At 47.5% G+C, this 25,411-nt stretch overlaps 1 protein-coding gene across 3 annotated transcripts in view; it reads left to right on the top strand.

The window, feature by feature from the left end:
* SLC8A1 (solute carrier family 8 member A1) overlaps positions 1–25,411 on the top strand; it is a 114,139-nt gene that overhangs the window by 63,653 nt on the left and 25,075 nt on the right. Inside the window, exon 1 of one of the 3 annotated variants that reach the window (XM_027889223.1) lies at positions 24,555–24,559. The exons of the other annotated variants lie outside the window; for them this stretch is intronic. The gene's annotated coding sequence lies outside the window, so the exon portion shown is untranslated. Of the gene's footprint in view, positions 1–24,554; positions 24,560–25,411 lie in introns of those variants that run through there. 3 annotated transcript variants of the gene reach the window in all.

Raw genomic sequence — 25,411 nt, 5'->3', positions numbered from 1 at the left:
AGACAGAGTTTGTACAGCAGCAGCCATGACCAAGACAAGTGGTCTGTGCTGTCTGGGGCGGAAAAGGGGGCTCAGCGTCCCTTTCATTACCTCCTAAAGCTGACCATTAATCTGTGCTTGAGTATTTACCTACATGGCAGTACACCATCAGCTAGCTGCAGTGTTTAATATGCTGATCCTTAGAACACCCCTCAAAAGCACAGGCAATCTCAGCAGGGACTGCAGCAGGTCTCTAATCGCAGGGCTGCTGTTACGTCTGTCTAACTGCTTGAATAACTGGTGCCCTCCGTTGCTATTATTTCACTTCAAAACCTGCCCGGCTTATATTAGTATGGAGGATTAGTTAAAAAGAAAGAAAAAAAAAAAAAATCCCTGCAGAGAAGGGTGGTGCAATGCCAGAGGAGCCTCAGGAGCAATTGTGTTGAAGGACTAGCGCAGTAAGAAGCAGCTTCCCAAGTCCAGGGTGGGCTGCACGGAACTGGCATGGGCTGTCCATTACTGCCCAGGTCAGCCACACTCAGTCTTTCCAAACACATGGATCTGCTGGACCCTGAATTTCCCAGGGAGATCCCATCCCTGTCCCCCCAGGCCTCCTCAACCTGCAACAGGAGCTGGATCCCCAAAACCAGCCACAAGCCCAGCAAAGCAAGAGCGGCTGCCTACACAAGGATAAATTCACAGCTGTCCCGGGTGAATCCTGAAGCTGTGGATTTGCTTTTTCTCTGCTCAGCTCCCTCCTGGCCTCTTGCTGGGCCCGTCCACATGGCCCCAGCTTCTCATAAGAGTCATCTTTAAAATGAGATGGGTGAGCGCTCAGCTCAGAAGGCAGCAGGGTCCATTCCATGTGACAGCCTAAATGCTTCATCCACAGCACGGAATGGAGAAGCAGACATGTTTCCAAGCCAGTTTCTCCCTGTGCAGAGCTGGCATGGTTGATATCTCTAGCCACAGCCTTCTCTACCCTGTCAGTCTTCCTACTGCATTTGACACCATCTTCTCTCCTCCCTTTCCCAGCTGTCAGTAATTTGGGTTGGGACCGGGGCTGTGCACAAAGGGCCAGGGTTTGTCTGCTCCTTGGCAGTCTGGAGGCACCCTTGGGACCGGGGTCACAGATGGATGGCCTGGGGGAGGTGCCAGCAAAAAGCATGCTGAAAACATCGCTGTTGGCTCTCCTGAGCTGTAGGCATGTGGTGAGGTGCTTCTCTGGAGACACTGTCCTTGCATGACTCTGGGCCTAAATTCACCAAGTTTCGTAGCATGACTCCCACATGGCGTGCTCCCACGTGGGCAGGCTTCTGCCTGCTCCTGCCTGCTCCTGCCTGCTCCTGCCTGCTTTGGCAACACTGTGCAGGCGGCTCAGTGCATTGCAGGGCTTTCAGGACATCAATAAAAGACTAGGTTTTCATGATGGCAGCATTTCAAGGGACAAAGCAGCATGACTTTGGGGTAAAGGCCTAGAGGATATGCAAGCTGAAAAAACAAATGCCATCAACCCCTCTCTTTCTCGGTCTCTGGAAGAAAGAGCTGATATTCTTTGCACATTTGAAAAGCCCAAGACAAGTATCTTAAACATGGAGCACGGCCAGTCCAATTACTTCTCTTGGTCCCATGCCCAGGGTTTATTCCGTGAAACATCTCAGTGACAAATATTCTCACTGCAAGAAACTTTCTAGTACTTTTTTTTCATTTCTTGACACTGTGTAAACTTATGCCAGAGGCTGCTCAGAACCAAGGTGTAATTCTGATCCATCCAAACCTCTGCAAACTGCAGCTGGAAAAGATCTCAGCAAGGAGACAACCAGTACAGCCTTGAGGAACAGCTTTGTATAAATGAACCCAGCAATTTCTTTTGTGGGAATAAACTTCTCTTGGAGCTATGTCCTTTCCCTCCTTGGGATTTCCATATCAGCAACCTAAGACCCAAGCAGACTGTGTTGCTCATTTTCAGTCTGTTTCAAGCACAGATTAATTGCAGATACCCAGCTATCCTGCTCTAACTAGCCATGTCATACCATTAAACTAAACAACTGCCAACCTAAGTTTCTGAAAGTGTGGCTGGATAACATTTCCACTAAAAGAAAAAAGTCCTGGTGGCAAGTCAAGTTCAGACGTTTGCCTTGCAGAAATCAGTGCCTCTCCATTAAGCACGATGGACTTGGCCATTTCATGCTGGCAGAGAGCTGTTATGTGTGTTACTGCTTGAATGCATATTGTTTACATCAGTGCTGCAAGAAGATCAGAGAACAATATGGCTGTAGTCTTAGGAGGTTAAACTCTGGTCTGGACTGAGATTCTAGGCTGGGTCACAGCTTTTAAATGGGGAAGAAACTGGGAGACGGTGGTGCATTTTGGAGGGGCAAGGAGCATGGCAGATACAGACCCACGGGCATGGAGGCCAGTGCCTGGCCGAGAGGAGCAGTTCACCAAACCTGCTGGCTAATCCATCCTGGCTCTGCCTTGTGTCTCAACACCAGGGCTTTTTATTCTGTGCAGGACTCTGTGCAGATGAGTTGCCAGCTCTGACTCTTAGCCAAATTAATAGTGCCAAGCAGGAACAAGATGTACTGGCGAGTTCTCCTGGGACCAGGCAGATCGTGGCTGCCACCAATGGGAGCCAGCAAAGGGAAGGGCTCCCCTCTCCCCTCTGATGGCCTTGCTCTCTCAGAGCTCCAGGAGCCACAGCATCCCTCAATCTCCATTTAGAAGTCATTGATTTGAGGGGAGTTAGGGAGAGGCAGATTGCAGAGATGTGCACCTTCCCCATTCCCCCACCACCAGCGCTGGGTGGGCTGAGGCCTCCTGACCGTGGCTGTCCCCTGCATGTGGCTCACACCCATCAGTGCCCTCCAGGTATTTCCAAGCACCAACGGCATAGCAAGCAGCAAAGTGCCATTTTATTTGTTATTCCTGCAGTGGTCGCTCTCTGTGCCTAGTCCAGTGCAAATCCCGACTGTGCAGCCCGTGGCTCGACCACATTCTGCTTCCTGTGGAAAGCATGGGCCCAAATGGATACTGGGGCCTAGGGGTCATGCAACAAAGAAATGGCTCTGTATGCAGAAAATCAGCATTACCTGGGACAAAACAATCACTTGCAGTGTACAGAACAGCTGCTGTGTAATGACGTGACATAGCAGCCAGCTGTTTGCCTCTCTTTTATCTCCCCAGTGAAACCTCATGTGTTGTGTGCACGGTTTTTCTTGCTGTAGCTGCTGGATCTTCACAAACCTATGCCTTATCATGACTCTCTTGAGATCTCCTAGAAAGCCTGATGTCTTGGCCACCCAAAAGTGCAAGCAAAATGGGAATTACCATTTTGAAGTAGCCTGAAAGCCCCAAGCATACAGACAAGGACTCCGTAGCTCCTGTGCTGCCATGCTCCAAGGCACCGCTGGCAGTGCTGGCAGCTACCAAAAAATGCTTTGGCATGCTTTTTTTTTTTTTCTTACAAGCCTTGGACTTACTTCTATGCTTACTGGAAGGAAGGCTGTCTGTGGTCCCCAGCATTTCACAGAGCATTTCACAAAGACTTAATTCACAGTTCAGTCAGGGGTCCAACAGAGCTTCAGATTTGTGGGAGACTGGTGGGTCATTAAAACATTCATGGTATCACTGCAGCTTTTACTACCTTCACCCTAGCAAAAGGAGGTGAACAGTATCCTCTACAGCCCAAGAGCAGTAGGGCCCATCAGAGGAATGGAAAACCTCCTCAAATCAAACTCAGTGACTGAAATTCAAAGCATGGTGTTGAATTTTTTTAATAAAAAGCTGTCATTATCCTAAATATAAAAATGTTTGATTCCAAACCATTTTTCATAGTAATATTAGACAAAAGCAGCTTGTTCTAAACATGTCACTTTTGACAAAACCGGCATCTTTATGGCTGAAAATAAATACTCTGTGAATAAATCTCTATGCCAGTACTAGTGATAAGTCTTTCATTTCATGCTCTAATTGAACATTGGCTTTACAACTTAAAAGCAATCATCCTAAATTGCCTTCTGCAGTGTTAATGCTTCAGACAAAGGGTAACAGCGAGATTATAGGTTCATATATTATTCAGGCAAATCTGGGTTCTTCATACCTCACTTTTTAAAAGAAAATTAATTTTTCCATGTGTCAAGAATGAAAATAGTAATAATGGATGATATGGTTACATCATCCTGTAATGATGAAATTGGCAAGAACATTGCCTCTGAACAAAGTGAGTTGTAGACAGTGTGTGTGCCTTCATGCAAACCTGAGTGGGTAGGTGGGCAACTTCAATAATGCCACTGCCCAAAACCTGTACGCTGACTCAAACCTGTACTTCTGCAAGTGGATAAACTAGATCTCACACACTGCACCAATAAGCAACATCCCCTTCACCTCTTTAATGCACATAATCTGTTTAAATCCCTCACTTGACGGATGGCTATGAGAATTGGCAATGACTACCCCCCCCCCCAAAATGAATTGAGAGCAGAGCTACCGGTTTCACTGGATGCCCTTTTCCAGGAACACTGAGCTGAGCCATCCCCAAGGCTCCCTTCTCCCCCTGTCCCCCTGCTGTCATGCACACAGCATCTCCCAGGCCCCATACAAATTGTGTTTGGCTTCCTGTAGTCAGCAAGTGACCCATTGCCCACCTGCCCATGTGCTCTCGGGCAGCAGAGCAGGGTGGGAGGGCTTGAGGGGCTGCTCTGTCACACCAGCAGTGTGGTGCCAAATGGGGAGGGTTGGTGCATTGCTCAAGCTGAGTGACCCAGAAGGGTCCACGTGGGGCTGACACTAAGCCGGGAGAGCTGTCAGGCACTGTGTAAAAGTCTGACAACAGAGGCAGGGTCTTCCACTGAGACGTAAACAAAAGCTCAAACCTTAGTCATTGACTGAAGCAGTAGTGTCTTTGATGGATCTGGATTGTCCACTGAATGGGAAGCACAAATCTGCACATTTTCCTCCTGTCCGTTTCCCATCCCTTCACAGAGATGACGCTGGGTTTGCATAGCAGCCCTAGTGCCTCTGTGCCACCCCCTATGCCCTCGGCTTCTTTGGCTATGCCATGGGAAACCCACTCTTTCCCAGGCATCTGCTGGGACCAGTGTATTTTTAGCTCTTGGTACTGGGGCCGGGTATCTGCATGGCAGAGTCCATGGAGCCCTGGGAACTGCCTGTTCCCACCACATCTGCTACCCTCCATTTGCAGGCTGACTCTGCGGCACTTGACACAAACGCCACCATCACCTCCTCACTCAGCAACTTCATTCATTCACACCTTGTTTCCTCTTTCAGGAGCAATCTTTCCTTCTGCAGCTTCTGAAAGTCGCTTGTGCTTGCCCTATGGTTCGAGGTTATGTCTGCCTTCTCACTCACCCCTGTCATGCTGACCCTTGGATCCAGCCTAGCATGTTCAGGGTTTCACTGGCACCTAAGTTGTTTGGGGATGCCTTTTGCATCAGCTGGAGCGAGTCTGTGCTTGTTACGAGCTTGAGTGATGAGGTGGGATCACGCCTCGATCCAGCCATCCCATCTGCGATGACAAATCGCCCCCGTTGCTTTTGTCATGCCCTGGAGAGGTTCCCACATGCTCCTCAGGTGCCTCTGCAGGCTGCTCTAGACTTCATGCAGGAGGTTTGTGACCCTGGTAATGATGGTGAGAAATAAAGATCCCCCCAAGCTGTTGGGGGAAGAGAGGTAGCAGATGACGAAGGGAGACTACATTCAAACTGTGCTGTCCCAGCAATGTTTCAGCCCAAGTGCCTGTTCCTTCCTTCCTTCCTTCCTTCCTTCCTTCCTTCCTTCCTTCCTTCCTTCCTTCCCACATGCAGAAGCAGCTGCCCAGCAGATTGACGGCTCCTTGAGCAGAGGCAGAGTGGAAAGCTGTATGACCTGCAGAAGCATTACTCAGTAAAAATAGCAACCCAGTCAAAAAGAAATTGTGGCTGGGAGCTGTGCCTGGCATGGGGGAGCATGACCTCGACAGTACACATCCCTCTGGGCAGAGACCATGACGTCTTGAGCAGACACGTGCAGGATGGAGCGGTCCTTGCCCTTGGTTGGAGCAAAGGGCACATGCAGCTCTCCTGCCCTTTCCCTGCAGGAGATGAGGCTCTAGAGAGAGCTGGGAAGGAATGCATTGCAGTTCAGGGCTTTCTTCTTCAGATCAGGATGGCTGGGCAAGCAGAGAGTGAAGAGCAGCTGCAGCCCCGAGGAATGCACTCTGTATGAGGATGAGCCTAGCAAAGGATTTCTCCATGCTTACTGGGGAACATCTGATACCAACAGGGCTGAAGTGGTCCCTCAGGAAACCCAAAGCTTGTTTAGGCTCACAAGGCCAAATCCCAGTTGGTCATACTGCTATCCACATCCTAAAATCAACCCAAGGAAGCCATTGGTGTAAATCTACAGTAGCTCAGCAATTTGCAGCAACACCTGGAGTCTTATGCAGCAGTTCCAGCTCAGAGGTGTCTGAGTGCTTCACAAAGCCTGACTGGTGTCGTGCTGTCATAGAGGTAGGGGAAACTGAGTCACCTTGATGCAGAGGTGATGTGTGCTGGACCAGACCACATGGCTGAGTTTAGCAGTGTGTGTGGCCTGCAGGCTGAACACTGCCTCAGATTGTGAGCAGCACTTCGTACAGGCAGGGAAACACTTGGGGCTTATCTGCTCCATGTTATTTACTCTGGAGTAGTCAGTCTACTCTTAAAAGTGGTACAGTCTGAAAACACCACTTGTTAACAGCTTGTTATCAGGACTGGTGTAGCTATGCACAAGCGTTATCTCCTTGGTCCCATCTGTCTCAGGAAATGTGGTCAAGGGGAGAGCGAGGATGGGTCTCAGCAGCTGCAGAAATCCAGAAGAGAGACCTGGGCACCCCATGGCTACATCATGACCATCTCTAATTCATCTCCGCTCAGTGAAGCGCTTAGAAATGCCACTGGGGAGCTGCAGTGTCCATGATTGATCACATCTCTGCTGCACACTGACGGAGGAGAGCGACTTCAGCAAGAAGAGACCTTGGCTCCTGAGCCTCCCCTTGAAGTGCAGGAATGAATTATGCAAACTAATCCATCCCCTGGCTCCTCCGACATCTGCTGCCTTCCCAACACCTCCTGCCTCTACTCCTTTCCCTTTCTTTATCTCTGAGCAGTTTTAGAGCCACTGAGGCAACATATTTTCTAGTCTGTTGTCCACGTGTCCCAGGATGCCTATGGAGGTCGGCACGACTCATCACCTATTGTAGGATGTTGTCCCATACGTGAAGATAAATTGCTAAACTAGCCTTGACTATAGCCTAGTGGACTGCTGGGATGTTTCTGGGCTCTTAAAAGAGAGGAGGGAATCATAAGCCATATTAAGATATAATCAGTTTCTTCTAGCAACTGGCAGAGTTCCAGGCACTGCTGCACACCGATGGCACTACTGGCCTTACTGCAGACAGGAGGCTGAAGTGGGGCCATAGTCAGGGATGTCAGCCCAGCCCAGCGTTGACTGTGCTGCAGAGAGCTGCCTCCCAGGGCAACAGCTCATCCCCAGTGTGATCCTCACTGGTGCTGACTGGGAGGCTGGAGGGAACTGGCAGTCTTCTTCTGGCTCAACCAATAGATATATAGGGGCTGCTGGACTAGGGGGATACACACAGACTGGGGGCAGGTTGTTAAGCTGTCTGCATGGACTGATGCTGTCTTCAGTGGAGGAGGAGAGGGAAGGGGTTGGAGAGTAAAGTGGGGCAATGGAGAAAGTGGTGCTTGGTCATGTTTCTGTGTTCATGTCCTGTTGTTGAGGAGATTCGGCCCTCACACAAATGTCAGCTCCTTCCCATGGCTGCTGCTGCACTGCTTGTCCTAGCAGCTTGCTGAGATTCTGGTCCCTAAGAGAGCTGGAAGCTGAGGCAGGCACAGAAGAGGGCAGAGATGAGCCGAGCAGGAGTGAGATGTAGATGTCGAAGAAGATGGGCACAGGACCCTTGTGGCACTTGTGGTACTTAAGTCACCCCTTTGCCACATCCCTGCTGCTGTGCCTCTTGCACCGGTGTGATATGCCCAAACCACAGGTTGCCAGCACAGCAGAGGAGGCAGGGGAGCTGTCATTTTCCCAGCTGTCCTCCTGCCCTTCTCTGAAAGCCACATTTTATTCAAAAGTGAATTGGCAAATAGCCTGTCTCATTTTGATTCAAAAAGAACCCAGACTGGAGAACTGCAATGAAAGTGGCTGTTTTAATCTATCACTTGCTGGCAGGTGGGTAGTGGGCTGCCCTGGAGGCAGGGAGGTCATCTGCTTTTGGGAGATCAAAATAGGAAACGATGTTTTTGTTCCGGGTGTTGGGGAAATCAAAACCAAAACCCCACCATCTAAAAATCCCACAGAAACAGCTCCTCTTTCTGCCTGTAAGACTGATGGAATATATCCTTCCTCCTGCTCTTTGTCTGCCTTGGAGTGCAGAGCAGGGGCAGGCAGAGCCTGGCATTTATGCCAATATTGTCAGCCAGAAAACGGGTTTTAGTTACGGCTAAATCTTGAAAGTGACACTGAGCTCAGAATGCTCCCAGTGATGGCAGCTCGGTGTGGAAATGGTTTAAAATTACCGGTTCACTTGTGCTCTACCAGGAGCACTCAGGTGCGTGTGTTTGCCTTGCTGTGTGCTCAGAAAGACTTAGGCAGGCAGCACCATTACCCTTGGCTGCTGGAGGTGTAGTACGGGAATACGGAAATTCAGATTTGTGCTCTCATGAGTTTGCCCAGTAAGGTTACAGGGACAACCTTTGCTTTCCTGCCCACAGGCTTTTCTGGGCACGTGTAGCTCTCAACACACATCTCCTCAGTGCAATACAGGTAGTGCCAAACCCCGAGAATATGGTGTGAAATCAAAAGGGTGCTCGCTGAGGCGAGACAGCACTTGAGAAGGCCATGGGGTCAGGGACAATGCTGTGGCTTAATGGTCACACTGCTCTGCTGCTGGGCACCTCTTTGCAATCAAAGCTTTATATACCCACAAACCACTCGCATCAGCGAGGAAATGCTAACAGGTTGACCCTGCAGTCGAGCTGTTGAAGTGGGTTGGGGTCCTCAGTCTTCAAAGCAGCTCATGTAGGGCTTGTGTTTTTGAGAAGCAGAGTTTTAATTTCTCCCTATGCTTCAGCTCTCTGGAGCACTGAGTTTTCAGCTCATGAGATAATGAAATCTGATATGATTAGCATTTGTGGTTTGCCACTGTTTGCAGAAGAAAATAATAACTAGCTTAAATACCTATTAGTCACCCATAGCTCTGCATGTCTGCATTGTCTGTTGAGAAAACAGATGTAAATTAGCAGGTCAGGGGACTTTTTTGATTTATTTTTTTAAGAATCTTTTAAAATGGCACTTGTGAAAAATCAGCTTTTAAGTATGGAAAATTTGATACAGTCTTCAAACCTATTTCTAAAGTGCTCATAGGAAACAGAAATGTTTCCTGCCAGAGTTTATAGCCCAGCTGAACCCAGAGCCCAGCTTCAGGAAACAGATGCAAAATGCCGTGCATGGTTTTGTGGTATGTTGTTAATCTAAGGCTGTTTCGTGTTGCTGGCCTGGGCAGGGTAGTTAGAACTGTTTGTATGGATCTCTTACCTTCTCAGCGTTGTTTCATTACACTTCACAGATGAAAGCATCTCCCTCTGAGCTAGGGAGTCCCAGAGCTATTCCCTGTGTCCATGAGATTTCTGGCCAGTTGGTTTTCAAAGGCTTTGGAGAGAAGACATGAAATAACTGCAGGGAGCTGGGAAGCCTCCTCCCTGGCTTTGCAGAGCACAAAATCCCAGGAAGATGGGCCACTCATCCATCAGAGGATCCTTCTCCCAGGAGCCTGAACCCACTAGCCAGCTGCAAGGGGGAAGGCATAGGTTAGTGGGGAAGATGAATCCAGAAAACAGGGCAGAACATGTTTCTTTGGCACTATCTTATTTCACACAGTTAAGCTGCTTTCTCCACCATTTCCCTGGCTGCAAGGGCTTCCCAGAGATTTTGAAGTGCTGGTCCCAAACCCTTGCAGAGGGAAGGCTGGGGAGGTCTTTCCCAGACTTGTGCTTGCAACATAGCCAGAGAGAAGAACAGGAAAGCAGCATTTGAGAGTGGATTGGAGATGTCAGTAAGGGAGTAGGGTCTATCTGGGGCTCAGAGGTTTCCTTGTTTAGTCCATATCACCAAGGTGGGACTCAGAGGGGCCCAGGCTCAGCAGTAGAGGAGCCTGAGATGCAGAAGACTGAGGGAGGGAACAGCAGCTGTGATGGGCTGAACAAACCCTGCTGCCTGTGCCCGGGGAGCATCCTCAGTGGGTAACCATGCTGGACCCCTTGCAGGGTTCACAGCACAGTGTTTGCTACCAGGGCTTTTCATTCCTTTGCAGCAGCAGAGCAGGGAAAGGCTTCTCTTGTTGCAAACCAGCGTATTCAATGCACAGCACACTGCAAGCGTGGCTGCAGTGCCTGCAACAGCCTGGAAATATCCCAAGAGAAGTGACAGATCCTGCTCCCTACGCCCTTTCTTGTGGGAAGAAATGGTAGAGGATGCTTCACTGACAACAAAATTCCACTCTAAGAGGCAGAAGGTAGCTGAGCAGATACTCCCACTGCATGAGCTGAAACCGCCCTTGTAGCCTTTCTATGCTGGGGGGAGCATAGCAGAGATGGACAAGCAGGAGCACCAGTGCAGCATACAGGGCTCTGGGGATGAGGTGGGTTGAAAACTGGGGTGAATCTGATTTCAGATGGCTGATCCAATCTATCACTGGGGAGGAAGAGATGTCCTTGATGCTCAGATCTAGGAAAAGTTGCAACTAATGGGTATTGATCAGAGGAGAAAACAGTTCTGTGGGCACAAATTTATGTGCAAGCTTGAAAGAAGTATATTCCCTAAAAGAGGAACAGTTTGAATAATCAGGCTTTAAGACAAATGCTAATCAGTATTGCATCTTGCCTCTGAGTCTCCAAACATAGTGTTTAATCTCTGAAATTAAATATTTCCCTGGTAAGAAGTTAAATGACTTCAAGAGGCTTCTGTTTGACAAATTCAGCTTGGTATGCGTTGGTTTTAGATCTTTCTGATTGTGTGGAGTTCAGTCTGCCCAGAAGCCAGTCAGCCAGCCCCCAGGCCTCTGAACAAAGCAAACACCTATTGCTTCCCTGCTTTATTGAGAGACCAGCAGAGAAACATGTATTAATCAAAGGCTACCAAGGACAACTTTCAATCAGGTCTAAAGGCACAGAGTTTTTCATGAGAGCCATGACACAAACATTTTCTCACTGGAAAATATTTTATCAAAGATTAAAGCTCAAATGTTTTTTATCTGGAAAAGTATCTCCTACAAGTGTCATCTTGGTTTTGGTATTCCCTGGGACTACATAGCATTGGATACAGGAGCTCAGCCGTAGGAGAAGAATGGATTTATAGAGTTGGATATTTGACAACTATAATTTCAAGCAGTTGATTAATCAATAACTGGTATCCATCTCAGCTTTTCATTGCACTTGTGATATCTAGTTTAAAGCAGTCTCAGGTGGATTAACCTTTTATTATGTGCTCTGGGCTTGCTTCTGAGAGTCTGTAAAGAGAGCACATGAACGTATCTGTACAGAGACATATGTGAGCACCCTGCCCTAGCTTGGAGGTTGACCTCTCTTTGACCGAAGACCTCTTAATGTCCCTGCCCATATGTGAACCCTCCTACAACTATGTATTTCCAGCCAGGCCTCAGGAGAGGATATCTATGGTTTCCTGAATGTTGTGTGCCCGTATGTGCGTGGAAATGTATGCAATACTCACTACAGCAAAACAAGATGAATCAAGTCACAAAGAAGCAAGAATAAAAATTGTGCCTTGCTAATAAAAAAAATGAATTATTTTTAAAAACCAAAAGCAACAGCAATATATAAGGAAGAGATTTATTTGTTCCTCTTAGGAATAAGTGTTCTGGTATTACAGTACTTATTTTGGAAATTTCATGACAGTGATTTCATCCTTTGTAGCCACGTGTGGCTCAGTACATTTTTACCATGGTTGCCAAGTAACAATCACTAAGCATTTGTGTCTAGATCAGTAAAGGGGAGTGGAAGGAATGGATAAAATCTATTTTCAGAGGCATAATCATCATTGGTTCTTTGTAGGTTAATGCTTAAGTTCACTCTGCAAGAGCAGTATTTTGTTGAAGGCCTTGGGATTTACAAACAGGAAAATAAAAAGCAAAGAGACTAAAGAGGGTTTTTTTATCATTATTATTACTCTTCCAGAGCGGAGTGGCTTATGAGTGATTAAGGAGGCATTAACTATGTTGGACGTCAAGTCCCGGGTGCAACAGGAGCACCATACTCCCCTCCTTGGGGCCAGTCTGCGACCTGCGTGCTCCTTCCCATGTTTCTCTGTGCCAAAACCTCACGGCACCACAGACTCTGCTCTGACCTTGTTTTGCTCATGGGGCAGCTGACAGCTGATGCAGACTGCGAAAAGGTTTCTTCCCTCACTGAAAAGAGGCTGGAGCAATGGGGGGGGGGATAGGGAGGGAATCCAAGAGATATGGCTAAGAGTAACTCCAGATGTTCCCCTGGCACAGCAGAGGCTGTGATGTGGTGTTTACACCCCAGTACCCTGAGTTTTTCTCAGGAAAACTTTCCTCTTCCATGACTGGCACCTCATGAGCTTTTTAAATATCCCCTAACACACCTCAAGGTCACCTTCATCTTTCCAAAGATCTAATGCCATTTATGCAGCATTCAGGGCAAGTTGCATGCCCTGTCGTCTTCCAGATGTCAATCCCTACACATCCCTGTGCACTGACCAACTTCCTCATTTCTTCAGAAGTCATGCCCACTGATTCCCAACAGCTCCTCAGCCCTTTGTATCCTTGCCTGAAGAGCTGCTGCCAGGTTTTTCCACTGCTCTGGTGCTCTTGCACGTTTCCCAAAACCAAGCCATGCCTTGGGGCATGCTGAGGCCATATGGGGGCAGGCTAGCAGGAGATGGAAGCTAGGAATGAGCACTGCTTTCTGCTTGGGCAGCCTGGAGCCACGCCAGGAATGTCCCCAGGCTCGGCTGCATGACAGCACTTCCATGGCACTGGCAGGATTGGTATAACCACGCAACTCCCTTTCCTCCCAAGAAGAAAAAGTCAACCCTGAAAAAAGGGCCAGGTGTTAATTACATTTCATAGTCCTTTCTCTGTCAGGCCAGCATGTGGGATGTACCTGGAGAGAGGGCATGATTTCCCTTAATTTTGTTTCACCAGGTATGCCCTCAAAGGAAATAGACTGAAGTGAGAGGAGCACTTGGGCACCCTTCCAGGAGCCCTCTGCAACTGGCCTGCATTTGTTTTGGCAGATCAAGACTCAGGGATGAGCCAAGGAGGCAGCTCTCACTGCTGACTCTGACGTAATTCAGCTTTCCCTCCTGGGATAAATGTCAGGGCTGCCCTGCAGCCCCTGGTGCTGGGGAGGGAGGGAGTGACAGAGGGAGGCAGCAGGAGCAGTGGCAGGAGGAAGCAGGAGTGCGTGTGACCTCAGCTCAGAGCGTTCGGTAGTGAACATGCTGGGGAAGGGCGTACATCAAAGAAGGGCTACCCTGCCCCTAGGTGCTTCTAATTGAATGATACCTGGCAAGTGGCATCACTCTCTGCATGGATTGTGGAGATCAGAAAGGGATAACAAATGTTTTAATCAAGGGGATGAGCAGTCTGTAAGATCACTGATCCTGCACGCTCAGGGGGAAAGCATGCCTGTGTGTGCTTCATGCTGCCCACAGCCCCGGCTGGAGACAGGGTGCAGCAGCAGCCTTTGTCCACCTACTTTGGAGATGAAATGAAAAGCCAAATGGCATGGATGCATTTGGCAGGAACAGTGTGTGAGGCAGGACTTGGAAGCCCTGCCACACCTGGCACCAGCAGCACATTTCCCTCCGCTTTCACAGGGACATGAAATTTCTGCCTGGTATCCCCAAACCTCTCACATACAATTCTCTATCCTCCCACCTAAAAGCCAGGTTGTCAGCGGACAAGAGAATGGCTCCCTGGGAAAGAAAAAGGGATTTGCTAAGTCTTTTTGCATGTTCCTTGGAGATGGCAGGTGTGAAGGGGATCCATCTCACACACGCTCTCTCCACAACAGATGACTCCATGCAGGAAGAAGTGGTTCCTATTTATTTGTGTGATGGAAGATCACTGTTCCATATCCCTGAACAGGCTGAAAACCAAGCAGGGCCAGACCAAAACATGCCAGAGCAGGAATACTGTCACTTTCCCGCCCAGGCCCTCCCCCTTGTGAAACAGCAGTATTTTTAGGGGATTGATCATATCATGGAGCTCATTTCATGATGGGATGGGATTGCTGAGTCCATCTGTGGTTAGCTGGAGTGATGTAAGGGGGATGGAACTGGAAACCATGATGAGTGGTGCAACACAAACGGGAATCTTATAGTTTACCTCTGACATGAGGAAAGGCATTGGAGCTTTGTTATTTGGGCCAGAAGGCCAAACAGCTTTTGTGATCTGTCAGTCTATTGGACTGGCGAGGTAGGGACAGCTGGATTTAGGACTGGGAGGTCGCTTTCGTACAACAAGTGAGAGTTTCAGTCATTTTGGCAAGGAGCCAGTGAGGGTGCTTTAGGGGCATTGTGAGCCTTGTGTTATTATGAACATAGGAAGTAAGATTGTAAATGAATTGACTAAATTCATAAGCATCTAGCTTATGCAATAACAATATTGCGTAAGCTCAATGTTAATGCAAATGCAATATAAATATTGCATTTAGTTTATGCAGTACCAATAGCACAAATTACATTAAATGGATCCAAAGACAGGGCAATGCATCATTTTTTAAAAAATGGGGGAAAATAGACATATTTTCAGTCATAAATAGCATATTTGAGAAAATGGGTCTCTGGTGACCTCCCATCCTTCAAAACTTTTTCCTCCAGGGCAAGGAGGTTTTGAGGATGGGAGAGGTAAAAGAGCCAGTCCAGTCTCTAGTGTCAGCAGGGGCATTCTCACTTGTACTACCAAACCCTTTAGAGCTGGTGGCAGCCACTGCCAGGCTGAGCCAGAGCTAAGCTCCTCTGTGTGCCGCCATCCTCCCTGCTGCCTCTGGGACCACTGGCGACCACAGTCCTCAGCATGATGAGACCAAATGTGTCCACAGGTGAGGTGTGGGCTGTGTGTTACTGCTGGCTGGGGAGTTACAGTGAGCAGCTGGAAAGTGTGATGCAGAAAAGGCTTAACGCTCAGATCTGCACAACAGGGCCCCATCTGTTCTGCAGAAAATACCTACCCGTAATAAATTTACATCTTGTACATTCTGACAAAAAAAAAAAATCCATGCTGAATTGCAGAGAAAAAAAGAAAAAACTTTCTCCTTTGACTTCCAGTAGTTAGAAAGGAGCAGCTCCCAGTCCAGCAGGAATTTAAGCTCACATTGAAGAGTTTCAAGGTGTGGTTGAATGTGGGTTTTTTCATGTAGATTTTGACTTCTAGATCCAAACTTATTGTCCTCTTCGGATGGACTGAGATTTGGGAAAAAGTACAGATAGACCACTAATAATTGCCTAAGCTTTTAAAGACCTTGTCTTTCTCTGAGAATCACAAGTGAGGGGAAAAAAACACGTGGCTGCTTTTTCACAGCTTCATCTGACTGCATTTCATGGAGCAGGAGAGATAAGGAGTCCTGCAGGACCTCTGGTTTTTAAGCATGAGCTCAGTGCTGGATTTCACGCCTCTCTATCAGTGAATTTCTGCCTGTGCAGTGCCTTAACTATCTGGGAAGAGGAACATGGCATTCCTGCCTGGCGTGACAGCACTCAGCCCTGGAGATGTTGGGAGAAAGGCAGCTGGAGCTGGAGCTGTTGGCTTTGACCTAGTCGGACATCACTTTTGCAGTGTGTTCCAGGCAGGTCTGGACATCTTGATGTGCAGGCAGCCCTCCAGATGGCTCCAGCTGGCTGGGACGTTTCAGTTGGCACCTACCAAGGCTGCTCAAGCAAATCCAAAGTGGCTGAGCCATTTCTGCCTCATGGCTGGTTTAGCCCCATCAGGTCTCCTTTCTCTGAAGCTGGTGAGGTATTTTGGTGCATGAGCCCAAACAGCTGCTGCTTCCAAAAGTGTGTTTTGTCAGTGGTAAAATGAACCTGAGAGGCAGTACATGTAGCAGTCTGTTAGATTACTAAAGCACCAGAGGCTCAGAGACACCACCTGCATGTTCGGGTGGTTTTGCTGGGAAGCATCCCACTGAGCCTGGTAGCACAGCTGCTCCAAGGCAGCTTCTGGGGAACCAGTCCACCAGCGTTTGGAGACACCCACTCAATCGTGTGGATTGAAATACAGCCCAAAGTGGGGAAAGAGGTGGAAGATGATCACCATGGGGACATTGGAGAGGAGTAACAGATATAGGAATGCTTGTGTCAAATCATTTCCTGAGTCAATCAAGCTGAAAGTGTTCACAGGCAGACAGTGTAGAGCAGCGCATGGTCACACTGTTTTTGGAAGCTAAAAATAGCAGCTGAGTAGAGTCAGTCCTTGGTTAATCTGGGTATGTTAAGGCCAGACATCCAGATCCATTTCAATACTTTTGTTAAAAAGGCAGTACTTAGAGCGCTGCTGAACTGGCCCATTGCCCATTAGGGTGACACTGGCCACTGGGCACTGGGCCAGCTTGACTGGGTGACTTCAGCATCCTCCTCCAAAGGCTATGATGAAATGTTGGCCTGGCTCATTCTCCTGAAACCTCATACAGTTGGTCACAAGCAGAGCTGAAATTTCTCTGCTGAATATCTCAGCCCCAGGCTCACGAACCTCCACTTCTGTCTCCAGCATTCTGCTGGCAGCCCAGAGCTTTCTATTGTCTAAAAAGAACACTGTGCCAAAATGCATTTTTGAACGTGGCTGAAAAGTCCAAGCCATCATGGACTTCCCAAGGAGAGGGAGTGAAGGGAGGCAAGGCAGGAAAATGGGAGTGCATTGCTGATCCTGTAAGCCTCACCTTCCCAGCAAGAAAACTAGACTACGACTTCCTTTGTGACACCACACAGTCCCCCAGGACAGAGGTGCAGATCAGGGACCTCTGAGAGTGGGGCATCTTTTGAAAGCCACATGCATATTATGGAAAGAGTTGAAACCTATAGCAAAAACAGGAAAACTGATGGATCAGGAGACGTTCCTGGTGCCCTGCAAAGCCCACTAACAGTGAATTACCCGTCCCCAGGTGTGAAAGCAGATTTCTCCACTCTGCTTGGCTTCCCCATAGCCCGAATGGTGTTCCCTAGACATACCAAACTGTCCAGTGATGGAGAGCATTGCTGAGGACAAGTCCTTTGGTTTCAGCAGTTCTGGAATGAGTCCTGTGCCTCAGTGACTCCAAGCTCTGCTTGCAGGCATGAGCTTTGGGATGCTGGTATGTACTTGACAGTAAAAACTGCATGGGTAGCACAGAGCATCACACTGCTTTCCTGGAAGAAATTGTCACTGTGAGGGAGAGGGAACCAGAGGAGAGCGGATGGGCAGAGAAGGGCATCCTGAAGGCTTCGGGCTGGTAGCTTGACTTGCCTGGGAAAAGCCCAGGCCATCTAAGTGGCAATTTACACCCCTTCTGATGCCGGGACAGATCGCTGGCTCGAAAGAGAGAGAGATTACTTTGTTTGCCCACAGTCAGCTGATTAAAATTGTATTTTCTGCTCATTTGAGTAGTGATTAGTGATGAAATGCAAATCTTATGCAAATTGGTGCAAATGGCTGGTGTGCACAGCCAGCTCCAAAGTCGGTCACTTTCCTTTTCTCTGAGCCATTTGGACTCTTTTAAAAAATGTTCGCATGGAGGAGCAGGACAAACACACTTGTGGTCTGAGCACACAGCCAAAGCAAGCAGCAAACAGCATGGAGAGAGTGGGAAAAATCAGCTGTCACCTGGATGCACTTACAGAGTGGCATCAAACTTGGTTACATCAATACACAGAATCCAGTTTGTGCAAAAATCTTCATTAAATAAATAGCTACAAATAATACAAACAAACCTTGCACATATCTCGCTTCCCCACCTAGTTTCTCTTATTTACCAGGGCCTTACTGCAGTCCTGGTTGTAGAATGGCCTGTCACTTTGCAAGTCAAAATGCCATAATGGTTGCTGAATATAGTAACTAAATATGTTTCTTTAAGGATCAGATTTGGAAGAAGGTCTATAAACACAATGAAAAGCAACAGAACAAATTCCCAAACCAATGCCACAAAGAATAATTGCAAATCTATATCCATACATATGTACATATTTTTAACTTGACTTCTGTTTTCCTTTGGCTTGCAGATCCAGAGCATTTCTTCAGCCTGAAATGAAGTGAGGCCATGTTTCCTCACTTCCAGGCAGCTTTGTGGGGACTGCAGGGCCAAGATAAATAAATAAATAATAGCTCACAGAGTGAAATACTATATTTAATAAGGTTGATGAGTCCTCCTGAAACCCAGTTGTGAAAACCTTAAGTGTCTGTTTCCTGTAGCTATCAACATGCTAGAAAAGGGGAATCCCTACAGGCTTGTAAAATTTTTCCCAACAGCTGCAGCTTTCACAGCTGGTCTTGATTTCCCTGGATATTTCTCATTTTTCTAGTATTCATTACAGCCCTGGCATGGAAATCCATGCAGCCACCAGGTGCATCTTCATGGTGTGCCGGCAGGTGAAGGGTGCCAGCCCAAAAATTATTCATCCTGATTAGCTCTTGGTTTTCCCTGCAGTTTGAGAAAACAAGGCTGGATTCATGAATAATAGAGTGAATACAGAAGGCCTAATAAAAGACAAAATTCATGGGGATTATAACTCCCATCATGTCAGCGAACAGGTTTGTGCTGCTTGCAGCGTTACCATCCCTTCTCCACAGACCATGTTTACAGGGTTTGTGTGTGCCCATTAGCTGGAAAACACACGCTTACCCGTGGCTGGCTGATGATCACAAACAGAAGTAGCAGAAGGGAAAGAGGGCTGCTCTGGACTTAAAAAGGCAAAAGCAGTACCAGCCAGCATGGAGGCTACAAGTGTCTGAGGCTGCGTGTCTCCAGGCTGTGCATGTGTGTGTGCGCCAGTGCCTATTAAATATATATGACCCTGCTATTTGTGGGATACCGTATGTATACCAGGGAAGTGACTGGGCTGACGTGGGACTTGCTCTGCCTCACAGGAAAGACAGAGGAATCGGTGCCTATACCTAGATCTTGTGTGAATCTTTCTATCTTCAGCTTTCAAACCAGTCTCCCTCTGACGTTTTTTATTGCACAGCTGTTTCAGGTAGGCATCTTCTGCCCCCTGGAAAAGTCTTCCCTCACTCTGGAGCATGCTGCCTAGCCCAAGGACATGGTACAGAGTTCTCTGCTCTTCAGCTGGAAATCATTTTTGTCTGATGCTTTTCTGGCAGGGCCCACTGCAAGCAAATCTTCGTCCACTTGGAATATACCTTGGGCATTTTTATCTGGGTCTCTGGGAGCATGGAAACATGTTTTTCTGCCTGTCTGCTAGGATTTTGATATGAAGTTGTTTATTCGAGTTGTAGAAATGGAAATCTCATCTTCAAGAGTCACTCTGGAATTTTCCTCCGAAGATCAGTGAAAGCAATCACTAATATGGGGCATCATTTATAGCTCTGTGCAGAATAATCCTCCAGGCTCTCTGGCAGCTATAAACTGGAAAACAATAAAGACCACTACTAGAGGGTTCTTTTTTAGCAAAACAAAACAAACAACACAAAACAAACGAACAAAAACAAAGCAAATAAAAACCCAAACTTGTTCTTTGATACATTGTCTAGCTCTCAGAAAGGGAGGCAGAAAATTGAAAATCTCTCTCAGCAAATGCATACAGCACCATTTCAAATCCTTAAGCTTTTTTTACTCCATACCCTGACATCTTCCCTGAGTAGTGCCAATAAAATTAGAGACTTTTGCTAATGTGCTCTGTGAAGGTTCCTCTGGGGAAACAATGACCGTGAACAAATGTTCACTTCTATGGAGGGCTCCCGAGTCCAAGGCTGCTGCAGCTGCCCCCAAGCACCTTGGCTCGGCCAGACAGATGAGCCCTGTGCATGCAGAGCTGGGACTCACCCCAGCTCTCCTGGTGTTGCCATACTCTAAGCACTTCAGGGTTTGTTCCCTACTTGCTGCTGAGATTTTCCTGATTCATTTTGAAATGCAGTCAAACTTGCTGAAAACTGCAGCAGGGGGGAATTTGATTTTCTCGTGTGGCCTCACAGCTCTTCTCTCCGGCTTTGGTCCAAATCCCCACACATTTTGCTGCACATAATGATACCATAGGCTGAGTCTTTGGGTATTCTTGCAGCTTCTGGCCCATCACATTCGGGCACATGGCCAGAAACCCTCACTCACCATGTCTGAGCTCTGTTGTGGTTAGGGTTTAATTTAACCTAAATAACTTTAAAAATGTGAACTCTGGTGAGAAAATAAAACTCTAACTGTATGTGGTTACTAGATGATCCCTACCTGATTGTAGTAAATAAATATGCTCATGCTTAGTTGGACATCCCGATATTCAACCAAAAACTAGATATCATGATGAGATGGTGTGAATTGACGTGATGAATGACAGCAGGGGGGCTTCATTGCACAGCATTTGAAAGGGCACCTCAGCTTGTCTTTGAATGGACTTCCCTGCTGAGATTTCATTCTCTTCTTTGAAAGCATTAATATCCCACAACTGCACCTGTCCACGCTTGAAGGAAAAGCAAATGAGTTTCAGAGAGGAAGAGGTGCAGAATGTAAAAGGCAGTTGTATTTCCTGACTAGTTGTTTTGTTCAGTTTAGTTTCCTCTTACTACACTTTGCTGCAGTTTCCTTGAATCCTGACAGCGTCTTTGGAACATTTCTTAAAACCAACTTTTTTTATAATGCTGTAATTGCCATCACTAGTATGTCTTTCTGGAGCCAAAGGCAACCCATGCTACCTTCATTTTTATCTATCTTTCTTCCCCTCTCCAGCTTTGCACTGGGAGGACTCTGGGAAGTTATTGTTCCCTTGGCCTCCCTCCTGCCCTCCTTCCACCCAACAGCTCCTAAACTATCCCTGTGGTTCCCACTATGCCCACGCTAGGGAGAAACTCCCAAGCATAATATTGAGGTACATTTCTTCTTCTTTGTGCTTCAAATGCTTCTAAGTCTTCTGGTATTAAATTGCCCTTCCTGGGAGCAGCAGGGTTTTCTCTGTAGCATCACTCCACCTGCAGCCAGCCAACACAAGGAGCAGGTTCCACCTACCCAGCCGAGTGCTTTGGTCCAGAGTTAAGCTCTGGCTTTGTGCCTCTGGCTTTCTCCAGCAGCTCTGGCTCACTAAGTCGAGCTCAGGAACAGGATAGACAAAAAAGGAGAATCATCCCCTTCAGATCTCAGGCTGAGTATGAGGGGGCAAGTGTATATGTCCCAGCAAGCTTCACTTTTTACCCAGAACAAGCTGGTAAGGAGGGCTACCAAAATTACTACAGAGAGCCTGTCATCCTTGCAGCAAGGATGCCAAGTCCTTGATGCAAAGTCATTGTGCCTGAAGACATTGGTAGATCAGAGGCCAACAGTAAGTAGGAGGACAGGAGGCCTGGTTTTGGAATTTCCTTAGGCCTTACAGCTGCCCTTGCCATGAGTACCCAGGACAGCCAGCTTTCCTGCCACTGCCAGAGCTCCCAGCTCCCCAGTGGCTTCCAGGCACAGGAAAAGCCCTGCTGAGGGCACAGCCTGTGCAAAAGCAGGTTTGGCACTGGGAAAGAATGGAGCATTTCCAGAGCAGATTAAATCTTCCAAGACTTTGAGCTGCCAGTTTGAAGAAGCCTACACATTTTGCAAGTTTTTAGAGCCTTAGAACTTGATCTAATTTAAGCAAATTGGCACATCCTGAGCATTGGAGAGATCCTTCTGCTAAGTTTCATCCTCTGCAGCAAAGCATAAGGAAGACAGAGTTACTCAATATAGTGCTTGGGGAAAAAATATTTGCAAGGGCAAAGCAGCATTTTTTTCCCAAAGCTGAGATCATGGGGTTTTTCATTACTGTCTCAGGAGCGGCCACTCTACACAGAAAGTTTCAGTCTGAATGGCTTAAGTCTGGCAAACTATCACTCAGCTGAAACAGTCTCTAAAATAGCAGAAAGTCGTGGGCAAACTTATCAACAGGCACTGCATTTAACTCACAGCGCTGATGGCTCCAGGCATCCGGATGAGCATGTGTAACGTACAAGGATCTGCTGAAGAAACAGTGTCTGCGAAGTTTTCCCTCTTCTTGTCCTAACTAAGGTTTTCTTAGGGATGGAAACCAGCTTACAGGCTCTAAGGTTTGTGTGGGAATCACCACATCCTTGTAACATCTGTAGTTCCCAGCATAACAGAAATGTGCAGCTGGACTTGAGGCAGCCCCTACGCAGCCCTGACTTGAGCTGGGGCTTGAGAAAGCCCTATCTTTGCAAACAGTCTGGTGGTCTTTGTCTTCTGACTTTTAGTGGTTGGTCTTGATGATCTTAGACATCTTTTCCAGGCTTAGTGATTCTATGATTCCGTGACTGTCACAGCAGCAAATCCAGCACGTGTGTGCCCACGGGGCTCTGCAGTAGGATTTTTCCATTCAGCATTCAGTATATCTGCCAGTCCTCTGAGCTTATAGACAGACATTGGAGCTGCTCAGCTGGCCATAAAAGGTGTAATTTTTAGCCCCACGTACAGCTGGATTTAGTTTGCTCCCATAGGAAGATCTCCTCTGATGGCCTGAACACAGAGGTCTTGGCTGAGGCCACTGAAGGCTGTGTCCTGCTGCCACGATTTCCATAAATGGGGCTGACACATGGCTGCGATTTCTGTGGGCAAGGACTTTTCTGAATTGTCTTTTTCAAATGCTCCTTGTCATTTTCACCCAGGAACATGTAAACCAAAATATGGACATTTTCCCCTGGGAAGACGGGAAGAGCTGCTTGCCAAGGTTGAGCCCATCATCAGGCACCTTGCCCAGCTTGTTAGGCAGCAAGCAGCCACAAAGCTCTTGAGTGTTATTCCACTCTCACGTTTCTCTTGGCCACTTGGTTCCTCTTATTTTAGCTTTGTTTGAACAATCTCCTTGGTAACTGGAGACAAAAGCAGAATTTTTTTGTCCTCCTCATAGGATTGATTTCCTGCCTATCTCAGAACTGGGAGGGATCCTTAGCAAACGTGTTTGCTTTTGTGCTCCCACCACAGGCTTTAACCTCACATATCACTGGGGATTTCAGGAGACCTGGTGTCTCTTTTGAAGGGTTTCAGTTGAGAGGGATGTATTTCACAGTTTAATTTATTTGGCAGTAAACAGATGGTGTGTCAGTCACAGTGTGAATTGTGGCTCTTGAAACTGCCCACATGCTCCTGACCTCCAGTGTGTCCAGCAGCAGGGAGACTGGACTGGAATAACCCTTCTCAGGATGCTGCAAATGCCAGAGTGGCAAAACCCTTCAGCAGGGGCAGGGAGTAACTCCTTGCTGTGGCAGCACCCTCCACATGGGTCCCACAGGCCTGCACACCTTCTAGCACCTGCCTGAGGACATTAGGGTCTATTAGGACTTTGGTCTTTTCAGATTAGTTTCAGAAAGGTCTCTATGAGGGTAAGGGCAATTCATCATTGGCAATTCCTAAAGACCTGGAACTGTTCGAAAAGACAAGGAAAAAATCCCATCTCAGCTGACACACTTTATTCTTCTGCCCTTGGAGATGGAAGTCATTGGAAAGGAAGAGGGAAGAAAAAACAACTACCAAACTGTTTGAAGACTTAGCTGGGCTGGAGGCAGAGACCAACCCCACTGATGGCATTCAGCCCCAGCACATGCTATTTCTTGTACAGAGCAGTCCCCGAAGGATGGAAATGGCAGTGTGAAAACACCAAGCAGCACCTTTAGTGAAGAATTTAGAGTTGAGATTTTGGGGTCATTTGTTGATTTAATGGTCCAAACATTGTCACTGTTTAAGGCAGTATTGCCCTAACAACAGTCCCTCTCTGGGAGTGGCTAGGGAGTACTTCATGGGGCACAGTCTGAGCTTGCTGGCCTTATCCTTGGATAGAGGGGATAAGAATGCAGGATCTGCAGCACCTCCCTTGCAGGGTTTGTCTTTTGACATAGTGACAGCATGGCATGGCACTGTGGTATAGCGCTCAGCTTGGGTTATGGTCTTCAGAAATGAGCATCCCTGATATTTCAAGCCTGTATAATCACAACATTTCATATGCTGTTACCCAGAGGCTTCATGTCTTTTATTTCATCAGGTAACCTCTGATACTGGTCCAGCATGGGGGATTTGCCAAAGGGGGTCTGAACCAAGAGTGAACTTTGCAGCCAGTCACTTAAATTGCTAAAATGTGAACATTACACTTGAACCTCCCTAGAACCCTGACAGGAATTAACTTATAACTTCTTCCAGTAGAAGTTCAGTGTGACACTTGGTGACAAGGTCATAAAAGTTCAAAAGGTTTTTCTGTAGCTTAAGGAGTCCATTAGCATCCACAGGGCCCCTCCAGGGAGAGCATCCTATGCTTGTGATGTCCTGTGCTTCCAGATACAGATCACACTGCTTACAGCACCACAGGCTGAGATAGTGTCATTCTGTTCTGCAATTTGCAACTTGAGTGCATGTGCAGCTTAGCACGGTCTGTTAAGTTGACACAGAAGCTGCTGAGAGGAGCAGAGTGATGCCCATGTCGGCAGCATGGCACAAAATGGTCACAGGAACTGCCCAAGTCTTGACATCAGTCACTTGCATCCTTCACTGGGCAAAGAATGATAAATGTAGCCATGGTGAAGTGCTTACTCCTGTGACACCATTGGGAGGCTTTGATCCTGCATCTGGGTCATCACACCAAAGGTTTTAGAGGAGTGTCTTGAAAAGAGGGGCCTGACTTTTGGGGCCAGCCAGCAAATAAGAGCAATCAGGCGCATTCCTGACTGAGGATGGAATTAAAATGACAGGGGATGCTGCTCTTGAAAGTGGACCTGCACATTCTATGTTGATGTTTGCCCTTTCTGTGACATGACCTCGGCTGTCACTGAACATTCCTTGTCTTCTTTCCCCATGCATAGCTGCTCTTCCAGGGGCAGAGCAAGCTGTCAGCAGCCCTGGCAGAGTGGCAAGGCACAGTCGAGCCCCCTTGTCCAGTATCTTCCCAAACAAGAATCCCTTGCCCTAAAGCCCAGACAAACAGGATTTGAAATGTGCCTTCCCTGGGAGGGCAACTGCTAGGATTGATACAAAGTCCTGCTGCAGTGGCGCTGCTGGAGCAGTTCATGCACAGAAGATGTTTTTTGGACTTCCTTGAATCCCTGATTCTGAAGCCATGCTATTAGACATGGACCTATTATTTCTCATGGTTCCCGCTGCTTTGTTTAGTCAGCTTTACTTTAGCAAAGTTTGCTAAATGATTTACAGAACTGCCGAAATGTCCTTTTTGCTGG

This window comes from Empidonax traillii, unplaced genomic scaffold (genome assembly GCF_003031625.1).
Source record: "Empidonax traillii isolate 1590-97213 ecotype Southwest subspecies unplaced genomic scaffold, ASM303162v1 scaffold256:size688067, whole genome shotgun sequence".
In the NCBI taxonomy this organism is placed as follows: domain Eukaryota; kingdom Metazoa; phylum Chordata; class Aves; order Passeriformes; family Tyrannidae; genus Empidonax; species Empidonax traillii.
This window is presented reverse-complemented; position numbering and strand designations above follow the sequence as displayed.